A 6,240-nucleotide genomic window follows, 5' to 3' on the forward strand; every position below is an offset into this window, starting at 1 on the left:
CTGGGTACCAAGCACCCCATTGCCAGAAACTATTGGTGGCCTGGGTTGCCTAAAGATGTTAAGGCCTACGTCGCCGCTTGTGAAGTTTGTGCTAGGTCCAAGACTCCCAGGTCCCGACGGATAGATTAGGGCTCACCTGTCTGTCTCCGTACCCCGTCATTACAACTCCTCCGTACAACGCCCACTTGGCCAAAAAGTAAAACACGCCCAGTTGTCCATTGAGAAACTCATTAGCATAAATCTAAAATAGGTCATAACTCCGTCAAAAATGATTGTTTTTCTAAATAAAAAAAAACACTGCTGTAATCTACATTAAAGCACCAATCACGGCATGTACATTATAGGCCACTTATAATGTGGTGACAGAGCCTCTTTAAGGGTCCGTAACACCCCCTTACATGATAAATGGCTTGAGAAAGGCTCCATTGAGTGGGCTGAAACATTGCAGATTGAATAAAAGTCCACCTTCTTCACCAACATCTACTGGATTGTTGCCATTCTTTTATTTTATATGTGATCTGGATGCTGGATTGGCCTTCATGGGCTTGCACTCAGGTCATCCTTTCACTTAATCACAGTGCTGCCTTCCTTTTATATATATATATATATATATATATATATATATATATATATACTGTATATACATACATACATGTGTGCATATATATATATATATATATATATATATATATATATATATATATATATGTATATAGCAAACAAGAAGGCAGCAGCACTCACACAAGTATGATCGACCAGGTGCCCAGCAAAACGTCCCGATCCTCGGACGTATTATAATATATAGAAAAAGAAACTTTGCAGCACTCCAACATGAAAAAAGTGGTGGTTTATTTCATCCAAAACAACAGCAACGTTTCAATCCCACAATAGGATCTTTATCAAGCCTGGCTTGATAAAGATCCTATTGTAGGATTGAAACGTTGCTGTTGTTTTGGATGAAATAAACCACCACTTTTTTCATGCTGGAGTGCTGCAAAGTTTCTTTTTCTATATATGTATATATATATATATATATATATATATACATAAATATACATATATGAGTAATATTATTTTTTTATAGATATTCTAGTTTAAAACAAAGTGTTTAAATGTGTGTCCTTACAATCCATCAGATAAAAGAAAAAATGGAGGTGCCTTCAGCTCTATAAGGCCTTGTTCACATAGGGCAGATTTTGCATGCATTTTTTAAGCCAAAACCAGAATTGGATACAGAAGAGGAGTCGCTTTAAGGCCTTCTTTTATATATCTCTTTCATTTAGGTTCCATTCCTGGTTTTGGCATAAAAAGTATATTCGAAATCTGCACCGTCTGAACCAGGTCTTAAATGGAACAGAAGATCAGCCAGAGTGACTTATATGTTTTGCGGGATCAATAATCATGACAATTTATGCAAGGATGAGAAATGAGCAAAACAATTTGTTTATTTGTTGGTGCGTAGGTTTAAAATTATTTGACAAAATCAGATAAATCTTTACAGCAGGAAAAGCTATTTAGACATAATGCAATTCCACATTGAAAATATTTTTGCATTCGGAATAAATATTTGAGTAGAAATGAACAACAATATATGTTTATTATTTAGCAATTCATTTATTTAGTCTATTCCCAAATATTTATTTACTGCACTAGCCCGTGTAAACCAATAGTTTCATTATTTCACAATATACCGTAGGAACTGTTGTAAAACCTTATGTAACTGAAGAATACATTTCACTTGGATTTCATTTCTATAGAAAACATGCAATGCTTATGTGTCGGACTTTCAACCATTGACAGGGTCATACATAAGGGGTGGGGGTATAGAGTAAGGGCATGCCCCCACGTGGCGGATTTCCTCCGCAACTGTCCGCATCAATGCCGCACAGAATCTGTGTTGCAGATTCTGCTGCGGATCTGCCCAAAATGTGCAGTAAATTGATGCGGACTAGCTGCTGCGGACTGCGGTAAAAGTACTTCCCTTCTCCCTATCAGTGCAGGATAGAGAGAAGGGACAGCACTTTCCCTAGTGAAAGTCAAAGAAATTCATACTTACCGGCCGTTGTCTTGGTGACGCGTCCCTCCTTCGGCATCCAGCCCGACCTCCCTGGATGACGCGGCAGTCCATGTGACCGCTGCAGCCTGTTATTGGCCTGTGATTGGCTGCAGCCGTCACTTAGACTGAAACGTCATCCTGGGAGGCCGGACTGGAGACAGAAGCAGGGAGTTCTCGTTAAGTATGAACTTCAATTTTTTTTACAGGTAGCTGTATATTGGGATCGGTAGTCACTGTCCCGGGTGCAGAAACAGTTACTGCCGATCGCTTAACTCTTTCAGCACCCTGGACAGTGACTATTTACTGACGTCTCCTAGCAACGCTCCCGTCATTACGGGAGCCCCATTGACTTCCTCAGTCTGGCTGTAGACCTAGAAATACATAGGTCCAGCCAGAATGAAGAAATGTCAAGTTAAAAAAGCAAAACGCATCCGCAGCACACATAACATGTGCATGACAGCTGCGGACTTCATTGCGGAAATTAGAATCTCCATTGAAGTCAATGGAGAAATTTCGCCATGAGTCCGCAACCAGTCCGCCACTGCTCCGCAACAGACAGAGCATGCTGCGGACACCAAATTCCGCTCTGCAGCCTACGCTCCGCAGCGGAATTTTACGCATCGTCTAAACGAACACTTCTAAATTAAAGTGGAAGTCAATGGAGAAACGGCTCCGCTGCGGATTAACGCTGCGGAGTGTCCGCAGCGGAATTTAAGTGAAATTCCGCCACGTGTGAACCCAGCCTTAAAGAAGCACTGCAATTTTTTTTGTGCTGTGTGTAGAAATACTTACCGTTCCCCGCATCTTGTCTTTTTCGGGTCCAGAGCCACTCACGTGACCTTCCCTCTGACTTGACTGGAGTCACTGTGCATTTGAGTAAATCGGAACTCAGGCTCTCAATGCATTCGTATGGGAACCAGAACGAGGCTCCATAGGAATGCATTGAGAGCCTGACTTCCGATTTTCTGAAAAGCAGCAATTTAAGACAAGTCAGAGGGAAAATCACGTGAGCAGCGCTGGATCCAAAAACATCAAGATGCGGGGATCGGTAAGTATTTCTACACACAGCACCCTACTGAAACACCAATGTACAAATGGAGGGTGCAATAAAAAAAAAAGTGGAGTGCTTCTTTAAATATTCACTGTTCACTTTTTCAGGGTTTCTGCCGGCAGCCGCCACTAAGTGGCGCTAACAATGGGAGCATTATAAATCCATTTGTCGTGAGCGCTCCCTAGTGGTGGCTGTAATTCGGGCAAAATGTTATTGTTTAAAGTGTTTCTCCGGGCATTTTACATTGTTGGCCTATCCTTAGGGTAGGTTATCAATATTAGATCGGTGGGTGTGGCTCCCGCCACCCCATCGATCAGCTGAGTAAAGGGGAATTTACCAGGCACAGCGCCGTACACATCCGTACATCAGTCAGCTAATTGGTTGGAGTTGTCTTAATGACTTATTCTAGGTATAGGCCATCAGTAAAAAATTCCAGAGAACCTCTTTAACTCTGACTGTGCAAAGGGTAAAGGGGATTTGGAGAGAGATCCTTATCAAAATCTTGTTTGTCACGCAAAAATGTATGTCTTTTGCACTTCTTTGTATATATGCTTGTATTGGAATCAATCTTTTTTCCAGCCTTTTAAAGCAAGTTCATAGCTGTTTTTCAATTGACCTGGCTTATAACTCCTGCTTTGCCTTTGTTAATTCTGTTCTTATTAATTTATATACTTTCTCTGTTTTTTTTAGGATAATCCTCAGTAGATTCAAGGAACATAATATGTGAGCCTGCTCCAACTGAAATATGGTCCAATAACCTCCATGATAAGAATGGTGATCCCTAGTAACACACTAGAGAGTGATCCGGCATTAAAGGACAGGTGTCGCAAAAAAAATTTTTTTTATATCAATTTGCTTTTAGTGTGTTATTAAAATACATTTTATTTATTTGTGTTTTTGTGTTTTACTTTTTTCTTGTTTATTACTTTTACTTCACTATGGGGGCTGCCATTTTTTTCATCTCTGTATGTGTCGTTAATCGATGGAATATGGCACATACATCCCCATAGAGAATGCAAATGGGAGCCGTTCCATTCACTATGGTGTACGCTCCCACACAGTCCAAAAGGAAGGTCTTCGGCCGAGCGACATCCGGCGCCATTTTCATGTGGACCGGAAGCCGCGGCCGGACAGTAAGATGACTACTTCCGGTCACGGCTTCCGGACATATGTTCAGAAACAAGGACTAGGAGCGGAGGGAGCGGCGGTGGCAGGAGCAGGCAGGTAAGTTATGTTTGTGTATGTTCGTGTTTTACTGTGTGATTGCCACTGTATGTAAGCCTACTACACTGTGCATTCGCTCAAAAAATGGCGGCACACAGTGTAGGAGGTTTGAACATTCAACCCCCTCCTTTCTCCTGGCACTAGCCAGGATAAAGGAGGGGGGATTGTGTGAGGACACTAGAGCGAGTGTGTCTTCTCCAATTTTGCAGCATAAAGCAATGAGGTTGCTTTACCACATGCCAATGCTGCAATTTTGGGAATTGCTCCCTCTAGTGACCAGCACATGGAAATGTTATAAATTAGAATCTAATTTATAATATTTCCTGACTTGTGAAAAAATTAAAAAAGTTAGAACAATGTGGAATCATGTATATACTAACTGTTTAACTAAAAAAAAAAAAAAAAAATTCTAGCGACACATTCCCTTTGAGGAAAGTAGAGTTACGCAAATCGATAATGTAGTGTAGATGCTGTAAAAATCTAAGAGATAACCTGGTTAGAAGTCGATTTATAGACAAACTGAGCACTTGTTTACAGAAATGTATCCTAAGAGAGACCAGGTATCTGCAAATAGGTGGGTTAACACATAAGGTCAAAGACTTTATTGCCTGCAAAACTTTGCACGTGGTCCATTTTGTATTTTGCCCATGTGGCTTTTCTTTACGTCAGGAACACGATACGTCCCATGTTTAAAAGATTCAGGGAGCATATAATATCAATAAGTACTGGGGAATCCTGTCCCTGTCCCATTGATCATACTAAAAATGAACACCATGATGATCCAAAAGTACTGAGATTTGCAAGCATTGAATGAATAGATCCTCCAGTGTCAGGTAGTGAAAGGCACAATATATTATTAATGCTCAAGGCAGAGTGGATAATAAAATGTGAGGCCCTCGGCCAATTGGTCTCAATGATCGTAATGAACTAAGCTCGCGTCAATAACTCTCTCACTTATTGCCAATGTTTTTCTTGTACTGTTACTATCACTGTCGCAAAGTCAGAAACGCCAGGATGAAGCGTGGATAAATGCAAAACATCTATTGCCTTGTATGTATTATCATATCCTCTAGCCTGTGGCTATGCTTGGATTTTATGAAGTTGTTAAAGGGGGTATCCGTAAAAAACTTAACGTCTGCTTAGCAGTCCTATAAATACATTTAAACATGTTTACTAATTTACGTGTATTGTCAATTTTGTTCCAAAATGGTAGCTGATACTCCAGTCACGTGATCCCGCTAACTCTGTCATTTACAGCTTCATGATGACACGCTGACACAGCCACATGTGACGTCTGGTTGCATCCTACTCTCCTAGGTGTCGGCCCGTCATCGAACATGTGACAAAAAGGAGCTGGCACTGCTACTCATTGTTTTCTAAGCCTATGGCTGTGAAGAGGGAAGGTGTAGGCGGACTAGGGGCGGACCTATTCGGGAGGAGGGAAGTGGTGAATGGCGCTAAGGGTGCCGAGAGGGCAGCAATGCATGATGGAACATGTAATAAAATAGTGAAAGACCAGTGCTCAGTCCCACCTACAACCAGGAAGTCTGGCAACGTTTGCGCCGTAATATTTTGGGTATGTGACGGACCCAAAAATATTTTTTCCATATGATAATTATCTATTAGCATTAGTGAGCCATCTTGTAAGTTTTGTGTTGTTTTTTTTCTGAGGGGGGGGGGGGGGTCGGGGCCATCGGATAACCCCTGTAATAAAAAGGATTTAGTGATACCAGTGAGTGCTGCCATTATTTTTTTCTTTATTAATGCAAGTGGAATTGTTTATTACACTCTATGGTGACATTATTCACTTTGTATAATGAGGGCGCTGACGGTGTCTATCATGTGCATGTACATCTATTTTTGTACCCCACCTTGACGAAATCTTGAATAAGCTAATATACATCATAAT

The sequence above is a fragment of the Rhinoderma darwinii genome, chromosome 4 (genome assembly GCF_050947455.1).
Source record: "Rhinoderma darwinii isolate aRhiDar2 chromosome 4, aRhiDar2.hap1, whole genome shotgun sequence".
Taxonomy (NCBI): domain Eukaryota; kingdom Metazoa; phylum Chordata; class Amphibia; order Anura; family Rhinodermatidae; genus Rhinoderma; species Rhinoderma darwinii.